The sequence below is a fragment of the Eulemur rufifrons genome, chromosome 7 (assembly GCF_041146395.1).
Source record: "Eulemur rufifrons isolate Redbay chromosome 7, OSU_ERuf_1, whole genome shotgun sequence".
Taxonomy (NCBI): Eukaryota; Metazoa; Chordata; class Mammalia; order Primates; family Lemuridae; genus Eulemur; species Eulemur rufifrons.
This window is the reverse complement of record NC_090989.1, coordinates 158,693,990-158,706,377: the sequence shown is the minus strand read 5'-3', so window position 1 is coordinate 158,706,377 and position 12,388 is coordinate 158,693,990. Positions and strand designations below refer to the sequence as shown.

At 46.5% G+C, this 12,388-nt stretch overlaps 1 protein-coding gene across 1 annotated transcript in view; it reads right to left on the bottom strand.

The window, feature by feature from the left end:
• CACNA2D3 (calcium voltage-gated channel auxiliary subunit alpha2delta 3) overlaps window positions 1-12,388 on the bottom strand; it is an 850,367-nt gene that overhangs the window by 461,629 nt on the left and 376,350 nt on the right. The window lies entirely within an intron of this gene.

The window sequence follows — 12,388 nt, the reverse complement described above, 5'->3', positions numbered from 1 at the left end:
TTCCTCACCCTTGGCAGCCCAAAGATAACTCCTTGCCTTCTGTTCCTAGACAAGAAATAAGGGCAAAGAAAAAGGACAATAAACAAGCATTTCTTGCATATTGACTGAAGCAAGGTGGGTCCCCGAGGAAGCTCTGTGACAGTCCACTTTTTTTTTTAACCTTTGAAGACCCTGTTGCAAAATGATGCCACATTAAGCAACAGTCTGTTCTAGGATGGGAAGTGACTGTCGAGTCCCACTAAGATGAGGGTACGAATGACAACGTGATGAACATGTCAATAATCAGGAATAGGAGGAGGAGGGGAAATCTTCACTGAGTCCCTGCTGTGGGCAGGCTCTGTGCTCACCTCACCTCCTGTCACCCCATGACAGCCCGCAAGGCAGGGTCCCTGTTGCCCTCCACTCTGCAGAAGTGGAAACCGCAGCATCAAGGAGTCAGGTACCTTCTGAAGAGCACCAACTACTGAGTGGCAAAGCCTCTGATCTGAGCTTTCCTTATTTGTAAAAAGGGGTTAATAATACCCCCCTCTAGAGACCTGTTTGGAAAGTTAAACAAGTGGACAGAAAATAGCTCATGGCGGAAGGCTCTCACACAGCCATCAGTGTGGCTAGTCCGTTAGCCCGGAGTCAGCACCCTCACAGGGGACCCTGTGGGGCTCTGAGTCGCAGCGATCCCCCTGTGGCATCCTCGTTCTGGGATTCCTCGACACTACACAGACGGGAGGGATGAGGACAGACCCTGTCACTCCAGTCCTCAAGTTGTACAGTAAACAGTGAGCAAAATAATGCTAGAAATGTTCAGATAGAACAAGTACACTGACGAGGAAACTCGCGATTGGCCCCAATGCACCCACCCCTCCTGTACAGCTGGCTGCCCTGGCACAGCTGGCTGCCGGGACGCCCGTCTGCAGAGCTCTGAGGCAGGGCCCACAGAAGGCACCGCCCAGCGGGCACACACCGCGTCTTGCCTTGCCCTCTTGCCTCCGCCCCGACTTGTTCTTTCAGACCACTGAGGCAGCTGGGATTCTGACCTCCACCTCCAAGGTGATGCTCCAACTCTTGTAAATTATAGTAAACCACATCATAGCCTGGGAGAGCGAAAATGACCAATCGACCTTTTACCACAAAGTAATCTGAGGAAGACTTTATCCTCACAGTCCTGGAAAATAGAGCTCTTTATTGTTCCTGTCCAAGCTTGATAATAATTATTGTGACTCAAACCTAGCAGCAAAAGCCACTTAAATTAACCACAAAGATGCAAATACAATAATGACACTGAAAGGCCCATGGTTCTTGCCTCCATCGATGGCTTCAATTATGTTGGCGTGTAAAAACCTTCCGTAAAAAGAAGCAAAAATTCCATTTCACTAGCTCACTGCCTCAACATGTTAAGGAGTCAAACAGTTTCTAGTTAGACAATTCTTTTTTCTTAAGGGTGGTAACTGGGATTTGTCCACTTAGACAATCGTTTTTCTTATTTTCTTTTTGATACAAGGTCTCTGTCACCCAGGCTAGGGTGCAATGGCGTCATCATAGCTCACTGCAGCCTCCAACTTCTGGGCTCAAGTGATCCTCCTATCTAAACCTCCTGAGTAGCTGTGACAGGCACACACCATCACAATGGGCTAAGTTTTTTAATTTTGTTTTTTATTTTTTGTAGAGGAGTCTCACTATTGCCCAGCTGATCTTGAACTCCTGGCCTTAAGCAATCCTCCCAGCTCGGCCTCCCAAAGTGCAGGGATTATAGGTGTAAGCTACCTGACTTCGTTTTTCTTGAGTGCGATTTCTTTGGGGGTAGAACAAGGCTGCCCAAACCTCCAGGGGTCCTAGAAACCCAAGGTTGCCCCCTATGTAACTATGAGCATCTTCAGAAATGCAAAGGGAACTGAGGATGTTTCACTCACTTCATTTGGACACCAAATCTTGCTCTAAAATCACGCATCTTCAAGAAGAGGGTTTCCATTTTCCAAGGGCATAGTGAACAAGAGGAAGTAGAATCACTGAAAAAATACAATCTACTTAAAATGGGGGCTGTGTTATACACACCCATTTGATCAAATATGTGAAATAACGCTTCCCTTGGCTTGTAAAATAAGCACTGTGTATTAATTTCACAAGCTCACTTAGCAAGCAATTTGACTAGAAGAGAAAATCTTGAATAGCTGTCGATTGTTACAGTTATTTAAAAGATAGGGAAAAAAGCCAGGAAAATTACATGGGGACTTCAGCTAAGTATATAGGAGAAAAAAAAAAAAAAAAAAAAAAACCGACAAGTTAAAAATGATTTTCCCGACATCACTGACAGAGAGTGGAAGTGAAGTGACCCAAGCATCAGTCAATGCCGCGCATGCCCCCAGTCCCAGCCCCTTCCTCCGTCCGAGGAGGAGGAGGCGCCAATGCCATGCCGGGGTGTGGCCCAGCACTCCGCCTAATGTTCCCTCTGTGGTAGCTGAGCCAATTTGCTGTCTTACGGCCTCTTGTGACAATGACAGCATCCTCCTGAGTAGCAGGCTTACCCTTTTCCTTGTTTGTGTCTTTTTTCAAATTTTGCTGAAAATCCCCCTTTGCTTTTTCTAGAATTCTTCGAGAGTCAGACTTTTCTGAGCTTTGGCTTCCACCTCCACCTCTAACACTTTTAGGGGTTTAATGTATTGTATTAGCTTCCTGTAACAAAATCCTACAAACTAGATGGCTTAAAAACAACAGCAATCTATTCTCTCACAACTTGGGATGCAAGAAGTCCAAACATCAAGGTGTCAGCAGGGTGGGCTCCTTCCGGAGGCTCCAAGGGAGAGTCTGGTGCTCGCCTGTGGTCCTGGACACTCCCGGGCTTATAGACTCATTATTTCCATCCCCGCCTCCATCTTCACAGGGCCTCCCCCTCTGTGTCTCTGTCTAGTCTCTTTCCTTTGTCTCAGGACACCAGTCATTGCATTTAGGCTCCACCCTAAATCCAGGGTGATCCCATCTCAAGATCCTTGAATTAATTACATCTGCAAAGAACTTATGTCCAAATAAGGTCACATTTGCAGGCACTGGAGATTAGGACCTGGACCTATATTTTGGGGGCCACTCTTCAACCAAGTACACGTACTCTCTTAATTATCCTACACAGTGTACCCACATTTCATGGTTGGCACCATGTTTTTTTTTTTTTTTAAATCTGCGTTTAATAAGTGCAGGACTTTTACCAAATGAAGGATGTTTAAAGGCCTTCACCCTTTTCTTCTTTATGAGAACAATTCAGATTTTCATGTCCACACTGTACTTTTATGAGCTTGCCATTCTTCCTGACCTCTGTCAGTGGGTCCTACTGTAATGCACTAAATTGGATTAAAATCATTTTCCTTACTCTCTAGAGGACGTATCAGTACCCAGCATTCTCTGTTCAGTAAAGTGAACTCTAGGCCAGCATGGTCATTTTCGCCTATGTTGCCATCCGGTCCACATTAGCTGATTAATTATTCATATTGGTCACTTCCTCTACCTTCTGAGACATTAAATTACCCCCATGCCAGTCAAGAGTTTATCAGATGCTCAGCTTTCACTATAACAGACTACCAGCAGATGTTTGGAGAGTCAGAGTTGCACACCACTCTTGTGATAAATCTTCAATTTGCATCTAAAGAGCATCTCTCATCCCCCTGATCTGGTTTTGTAATGTATCACATAACCCAACAGCAAATTGCTTTTGTGGTTTCCTTTTTTCATTTCCACCCAGATAACTGCTCTCGCATGTGTTTTACCCTCGGGTTTGCACTTTGCAACGTGGGGACTCCTTACGCGGCAGATGGCTGGTGTCCTCACTGCCCGCACCCCTGCACACTCTCCCACACCTTTTCATTTGAGTTTGGCATCTTTGAATAAGGCAGCCCCTCTTATCACCCGATTTCAGTCACGAGTTCCATCCTCCTGAGTCCTGCGTGAGATGGTCAGCCCCCTGGGTCCAAGCAAACAGACATAAAGCACTTAGCACAGCAGCTGGTACACACAAAATGCTTCATAAATATTGGCTGCTACTCACTCTTACTCCACTCATTAGAAAATAAATCAGTGAGGTCTCAAAAAGAGCTGCCAACTTTCTTCCTTGTTGTCTGCATGGGGAGTTGCTGGGCAACACCTTAGCAGAGCAGTCTAGACTCAGGCTTTGGGTGTCCCAGGTTTGACATCTCATGTGGCATTGTTTGCAAATGCCTTGGGCTTGTCCCTCAACTTCCCTGAGCCCCAGTGTCTGCAGAAGACAGATAAGAGTAGCCCATCCTCCAAGGCTGCTCTGCAGTGGGAGGACCCCACCCATCACCAGGGGACCCCACTTGTCCCCATACTGTGGGGAAGCACCTCACTCCCCACCCATAGCAGTTCAGCCGCCCTGAGACTATCCAGGGAAGATCTACGTCTCTTTCTCCCTTCCTTAAATGATCAGGGCAAGGCACTCTGATGACTGTTTCATTCCTTTGTTCAGTCAACAAATGTTTATTGAGCACTTCCTATATCAGGCATTCAGCAGCGAGCCAGACAAGACCTCCCGTGTGTGGAAAGGGCAGTGGGTGGTCAAAGAGGACCTCCCAGATGGGAGAGCCAGATGCTGAGAAGGCATCAGCCCCCAAACACCCGGACCAGCAAGAGTGCTGCAGGCAGGAGGAACAGCAAGTTCAAACACCCTCAGTTGGGAAGAAATAGGTCCTGGGGAACAGCCAGGGAGCCAGCGTTGCTGGGCCCCAGTGAGGGAGCGGGAGAGGTACTGGATGAGGCTGGAGAGGTGGGCAGGCTCCAGTAAGGATTTTAGCAGATCGACAAAGTTTCCTGCCAAGCATGCGTTCTCTAACAGACATAATCTGCTCCACTCATGCCAAGGCCCATCACGCCTTTATTCATGGTTCCAAAATCAAATTTATTTTCTGAAATCTGTAGCAAGCATGGCCTACTTCCTCTTCCCAGGACAAGCAATCAGAGTCTTCATGGTTGCCTTAGCGCTTGTGTTTCCTCTCCAGACCTCAAAGTCATCTGATACATGCTCCATTTTTTTCAGTATCATTTATTCGCCAGTGAATTAGCAGAACTGTATTAATTTAACCTTCCCATTCAATTCCTAGGGAATCTGGGTGAACAGGAACAATTATAAGCTGATATAGAATTACAGACAAACTACTATGACCCAACAACCATTGTTTGAAGAGAAAGGACTAAGCTCAGACGCAGCAGGATGTTTGAAGTACGGCCCTTGTGAGGAAGGTATTTCCTGCCAGGATCTTAGGCTTTCCTAAATTTCTCTGAAGCTGTGCACCTCCCCGTTGTAAAAGTATAGCAGGCACAGGGAGCCTGGGGATTAGCCCACGCAGGCGTTTTCTTCCACGTCGTATGTTGGACCAAATTCAAGAGGAGAATGGTTGGATAGTTTTCATGTCTCCCATTTCAGCAAGTAAACGACATCTCTCCCATTCATTCTAAATAGATCATAGATTAAATAATGAACGGTTTTGATGCTAATTATCAAACACTTATATCTATTGGAAAATAGTCCTTAATGTGTACTGAATTATAAAATAGGTTTGTTTGCCAAACATTCACCCTTCCTCTAAACTTAGTGATATGCAGGTTGCTTTTCACAAAGCTGCAGCCCATTCCTGGCAGCCCTGGGACCAGAGGGACAAGGATCATTCATGGCCCAAGGGTGAAACGCTCTGGATGGAGTCAGGAAGCAAACGGCCTGGAAAATCCCAGAGAACGCTCTAGACTCTCTCAGCCTGTCGTCTCAGTGTGCTAGACTTCAGGGTTCCTTCCCCAGTGAGATTTCACATTTGCACTTTTTTTTTTTTTTGCCTTAAATATACCAACTTTAAATAATCTTCCTCCCTTAATGCATTTTGATTTTTTTTTTTTTTTGAGAAAATTGCATTTCTTTCTTCTTACTCTCCTGGAATAAACAATTCCCAAGTGTTTGTCAAAGCTATTAAGAAGAAAAAAATCATATCACAGAAATCAAGATAAGGGTGATGATAATATGATGTTAGCAGCGGAGACTACCATTTATGGAGCACTCACAATGGGCCACACACACTGTGCATGATCCTTTCCAGGCAGTTACAAACTACTTTTCCTAGCCCCATTTCACAGATGAGAAAACTTATCCTCAAAGCTTTGAAGCCCATTGCCCCAGTACATTTCCTGGTCCAAGACAGAGGTTAGCTAAGTTTCTTGGGAAAACTACATGATAATAGAGGCCTTGAATTCTACTTAGTGCCTACCAGAGAGTAAAGAGGGGGTGGAGGAAAGGGTGGCAGGGGAGGCGCAGTCCGAAGGCCAGGAAACATGTGGCTCAGAGCAGGCTACCTGCCCCCAGCTGTCAGCAAGTAAATAAAGTGGGTGATCCCTGCAGGAGGAGGCTCAGTCAGGCTTTCTTGGGGCCCTGACTCGGCATCTTTGCACCTAACACTTGGGACATGCAGGTGAGTTAGAGACAGGATGAATGAAGATAAGGTAGTTCTGGGGATCAATTCAGAGCCCCCCCTCCAAGAGTTCCCCAGTGCGTCTACCTCTAGCCTCTGCTGCAGAGCAGGCTGGTGAATCTAGTTCATCACCATTAGCATTTGGATTTGGGGATTTGCAGACGGACATTTACAAGGCATAGAATCTTGGCTAAAACACTCTGGAGTGAAGATAAACACATCTCAAGGGGCTTCTGATTCTAAAATAGCATTTGAAAGATTGTAGTTAAGCTGGTATTCACTAATTTAACACATTAACTGCCATGTGAGTTGTATTCAACTCACGCCAGTTTTGAGCCTGGGCATCAAGAAGCCTGTGTAACTCACACGTCCCTTCATCTTGGGAGCTGCGAGAACTATTTTTCAAGTTGCATATAACTCACACATAGAAAACAATAAAAAATAACAAATTTTTCATTACATTAGAAGGCATCATTTTGTTTTCTTAGTTTTTATTCTATTTCTGTAATAAAACACCATTGCCCCAGGGATAAATTTTTTTTTTAGTGTGGCAGTCAATGTGTTAAAACACATTACTTGATATGTGATATTTAACTAAGTCACCCTTGGAGGCTAACAAAAAGCTGAAGAACCAGAGCCTACTTCCTTCCTGAGGTTTTGCTCTGGTTGGAAAGGAAACAAAACTCATCTTGGACAGGTTCAGAATCCGGTGAGCAGAGAGTCACCCTTTTCCCACCAGCAAGTGCTAGAATAATGCCAGCCCAGCCCAACAACACCAGACTCTCACAGCAGTTCCCTGGAACTCAAGCGTGTTGCTTAAGAATCTGTGCTGAACACCATGGCCAGAACACCCACCCTGCTCCAGAAGCATCAGTCATTTCTGATAACCTATCACAGAGAGACTAAATCCCACTGCCTGAGGCTCCAAGCAACTCTGATCTGGCCCATGACCCCTTTTCAAATTTACTTACCCTCCAGCTCCCAAAGTTCACCCATATCCACACCCTGGCCAATCTCAGGGAGGCTTTCTCTTTCTTATCTTCTTGTTATTCATTTACAGTAACTGTTACTACTGTCAAACAACCCATTTAAAGCATTTAACACGTCATATTTTATAATATCCCCAAAAGCATTAGGGCCTCTACTGGATATTGTATGCATTTGTTCATTCATTCAGAAAATACTTACTGAATGCCTACTGTGTGCCAAGCACATGCTAGGATTTGCAGTGGGCAAAGCCAGACATGGTCTTTTACCCATGGGGTGCACAGTCTAGGGGGAAACTGGGATCTGCAGAGTAAGTAGGCATTGGGGGGTTGTGTAGAGAGGTCCTGGCAGGGACAAACCAAGTTTAAATGCCTGGAATGCAGGGAATAAAGAGGAGGCTGGGCTGGAAGTGGGGTGTGGGGGAACCAAGCAGGGCCCTGTAGGCCCTGCTCAGTAGTCTGTCCTCAATCTCAAGAGCAGTGGAGCTTCCTGGAGGGGTTTAAGTGAGGGCAGGTACTCACCTTTGTGATTTGAAGAGTAACCAAGTGGAGTGCAGGTGGGTGGGGTGGTGGGGAGTGTTCAGATGCTCTTGCAGTCATTCAAGGGGAACATGAGGGTGCTTGCACAAGGGTGGCAGAGGGAGAAAAGCCCGTGGTATCAAGAGAGGACAAGCTTGCTGAATGCATGTTGGTCCAGGTTTTGAACTCTGAAGGCAGGCGTTTGTGCCAGAGGGTGCAGCTCTCTTCTGCACTATCGCTGCATCCACGTGGGGAGTCTCCAACAGCAGGAAGCCTGGACAACAGCACCCCAGAGTAGCTACACCATGGAGCAATTAGCCAAAGGGGACTGGCATGCTCCCTAGACCATGCACAAATGGGAAATTCTATTGCCTGCAATAGGGGAGAGTTTGTCCCCAAACATCTGGATTGTCAAGGATTTGCCGATTAAAACTAATTTCTCTGTTGTAGCAATCCTCAGAATGCACATTCCTCCAAGCCATTCTTCCAGTGCATCTCCAATTGATAGCAGCTTATCATACGCAGCATGAAAGAACGAAAACGGTGAGAAAGGATATCCTTGACCGCCCACGTTTGGCTGTGTGAAGCCTACAGGGGAGCTCTGTTGGCGGACACTGCTGTGTGCCCACACGGTGCCAGCTGCTCTGCCTCTCACCCCCACCGCACCCGCAGCTCCCAAGAAGGAAGGCCCATCTATTTCTGGAGGGTGAGGGAACACCACATCCCCAGCGAGGAACCTAGGTTCTCCCTTCACATCTCCTCAGTGGGGGGCCCTCCAGGGACATGGGACAGAGGATGGGGAGGGGCAGAGCCACTTAGACCTTGACCCCTTGACTCCTGCCCTAACCAACCCCCCCCCCCCAAATAAAGCCAAATAAGCTCTTACCCATTCAGTCCACAAGCACTTAAAAAAAAAATCTATATAGTATTTGAAATCTTGTCCTATGCAACCTGGGGGTGCGGGAGCACAAAAGAAACAATTCTGGAGAGAATTGATGTTATGACAAGTCACACACAATAAACGACAATGCTGAGTTAGAAGTATATAGCTGTCATCATCCAGTAAGAACCCATTCCCAATATTCACTCAGAAAGTCTCCTCTCATTTTAACCTTTCAGAAGAGAAAAAGAAATTTAAACATTCCTTCCTTCCATCTTCCAGACAGGCCCAGCTCCCAGTAAAATATGATTCTGTGAGCCTGCTGTCTGGGCTGATGCTATCAGCTTTTTATTGATATTTAATATAAATACAGCCCCAAGGCTAGCAGGTACCCTGACAGGGTCTGAAATATAATTGCCAGGGAACTGTACAAATGCATGTAGCAATTAAGGAGCTGTCAGGGATATTGCTGGTGCCAAGACAGAGAAGCCGCAGACTGGACAAAGCAGGCCGGCCGTGGCTGGGGAGGCGCAGGGGGCAGCGGAATCGGCATCGCTACTGCGGGCGGCGCCGCTGGAGGCCCAGAAACCACAGGCAGGGAGGTAAGTGGATTATGGACATTTAACAAAGGACATGGGGCCAAGTTTAAGTTTGCGATTTGTTTTCAACACCCAAAGGCTGAGAGTTGACTCTCCTGCCTCTGACATGAGATTTATATTGGAGAGACAACACGCAGCCTTGAGTCTGGCTTTTAAGGGAGGTCAGGGTCGGGGCGGTGGCAGGGGAAAGGAATTTGTGTTGTTTGTTTGTTTTAACAGCTTTATGGAGGGGTAACGGGAATATGTACTATACATTGCTTTCAACATCTGTCACAGAGGTACCAGCCCGCAAACCTGGCTCATGGGTGAGAAAGACCGGCTGCATCAGGGTGAAAGGCCAGCTGTGCGCAAGGAAGAAGGCAAGATGGGCCAGCTGCAGGGCTGGACCCACACAGCAGGTGTCCGAGGTGGGCCCTGAGGGCAGCCAAAAAATGCCTCTGTGCTGTGTGCTGTGTGCCACTTGCAGGTCCTGCCGGCAACTCTGCTGCCATTGGTTTAACAGGCGGTAGAGCAGGAGTGGGGATGCGAATGGTGACGTGCGTGGTGCAGACACAGTCTCCTCCCTAGACCAGGGTCTGTTAGCATCCTTTGAGATGCTGGAGACCTTGGTTTTTGTAACTGGAAGAGGTGGGGTGGGGAAGGAAGTGGTGCCTCATGAGCATATTGGTTTGGGGGTCAGAATAGCCGCATCTAGCAATAGGGGCATTTGTACCTCATTTGCTTTAAAACACCTAGGAAGTGGACACTCCTTTTCAAATGGAACGCCGCTGCCAGAATATGGGCCACAAATAGCCAAGAGGGTAGTAGAATAAAGAAATCTTGATCTCCTCTTGCTTGGATGATGGACAGAAAGGGGCTTATGCCCTGCCATCCCCGCCCCCGCTTCCCCCCTCCCCCACTCACACACACACACAACACAAGCCATCCTGGGTAAGTGACTTCAGGTAGAACACATAGAAACTTTAAAGATTTTAGTAGCTATGTACCTCATGATGTTAGAAAATTTTAACCAACACATCTAACTCATGGATACTCAAAATCCATTGCTCCAAATGTGGCTAAATTTATTTGGGTGAAAATAAAGAGTGAGTCAATTTAGATAAAATCCTAAAGTAATCCCACAGGTGTCAGGCAGAACTGGATGATGTCCTGAATGTGGCCCATGACTGGCTGGAGCTGAGGAAATGGGCTCCCGTGGTCCCAACAGCAAAGCGCCTCTGTTCCTCCCGGGGCCCTCGGTCTCTCCACACCAAGGCCCCGACAGTGCGTGGACCATGTGTGTGACAGCAGGTGACATAAGAACACATTACAAAGAAAGTGGCTTTTTTTCTTTAATAAAACATAAATATATCCTCTATATCTTCCTGTTTCTGAAAATGGCAAACTACTGAAGCCATTCAGCCCCAAGAACATGAAAATGTATACGTGGTCACATACCAAAGGGCGTTTCTAGCTCTACACCCATAGGAGAGCGTAAGCAGCAGTCAGAAGCAGGCCTGAGAAAGTTCGGAAAGACGTTCCAAGAGGCTATGTGCTCTGTGCGTAAATCTCAGGAAAGATCCGCCCCTCACAGAGTCCTGGGGAGGAAGCCAATTTTGTGCTGTGGTGGTTTTGATGGAGGCAGCACCAGGGAACCAGGTCCACACGGCTAGAACATTATAAGTCCTTGCCCTTGATGCCCAATTTCACATGAAGATCCACAGGTTGTAAACCTCCCTGAACTATACCACTGGAAGTTTAAACTGCTTCCAAAGCACATGATACACACTAGGAATGATGCCAACTTCCAGTACAGTTGGCCAAGAACTACTAACAAGGAGACTCCAGCCGTCTTTGCATTGGATCTCATTCACCCTACAAATTCTTTTATCAACTATTTCTTTGGCTTGTTGAACAACCTCAGTATAGCCAAATTAAATGAGACCAAATGGTTCAGTTTCTGGACCTCTGCAGGTTGAATACACTAACTCCTAACTCCTGAGCAGCAGGGAAAGGTGCTTGAAGATGCCCTCTTCTTGTCATATAAACAGCTCATTAAAAATCAAAGGGTATAGGTTTAATTCTATTAAGTTATTCATAACCAGGATGACCACATAATTGATCATCCAACCCTAAGCACACCAGGCTGGATGGACACCCCATTTATAACCCATCCCATTCCATAGAGAGAGGAACTGATTTGTGTATGTGTGTGTGTGTGTTGATATCTGATGTGATCATGAGATGCATTTCATTGGTTAATCAAAAAAGATTAGAGCAAGCAATCATTTGTAAAATAATACACTGAACACCTTCTTTTAACACTTGGTGAATCTTCATGTGTAGGATCATGACCTTTTGAGTCTTGGGAGCAGTTTACTAGCTATGGCCATTCAACATGCTCTAGACACCAGCCAAAGCCATTTACCAATGGGAGAAGTGGATAACATTAATTAATCCACTAAGTTGCCTAAGTGAATGCTGCTTAAGAGTTATTACTGTAATTATGTCAGGGGACTCTCTACTTCTTCAAGTTGGGAATTTCAGGAACCAGACACACCCTACTCAAAATACCTCAGAAAATGCTAACCCATAGAACTAAAAAAATGAATAGCGAGAATGGCGTTATGGGGAAAGTGATCCAGAGACTGCTCATGGCTTTAAACAGGGACATAGTTTCTATCTTTCTGTTCTGCATTCTGCAGGGCTGGCTCCAGCCCCTGCCTTCCACACATCCTGGCCCTTCACCCTGTCCCCCTTGCCCAGCATCTCCAGCCTTCCCCCTTACAGGGACACAAAATTGCTGCAGCACTTATAGTCACCACATCTTTTCCCCACTCCACCCAGGGCAGAATGTGGGATCTTCAGATTTCTTCTGACTTTTCGTTGACTTTGACTGTTGCAAGCCCATCCCTGAACTAGTCAGCACAGGAGGCGATGGGCATGCTGATCAGCTTAAACCTATCAAGCCCTGGATCT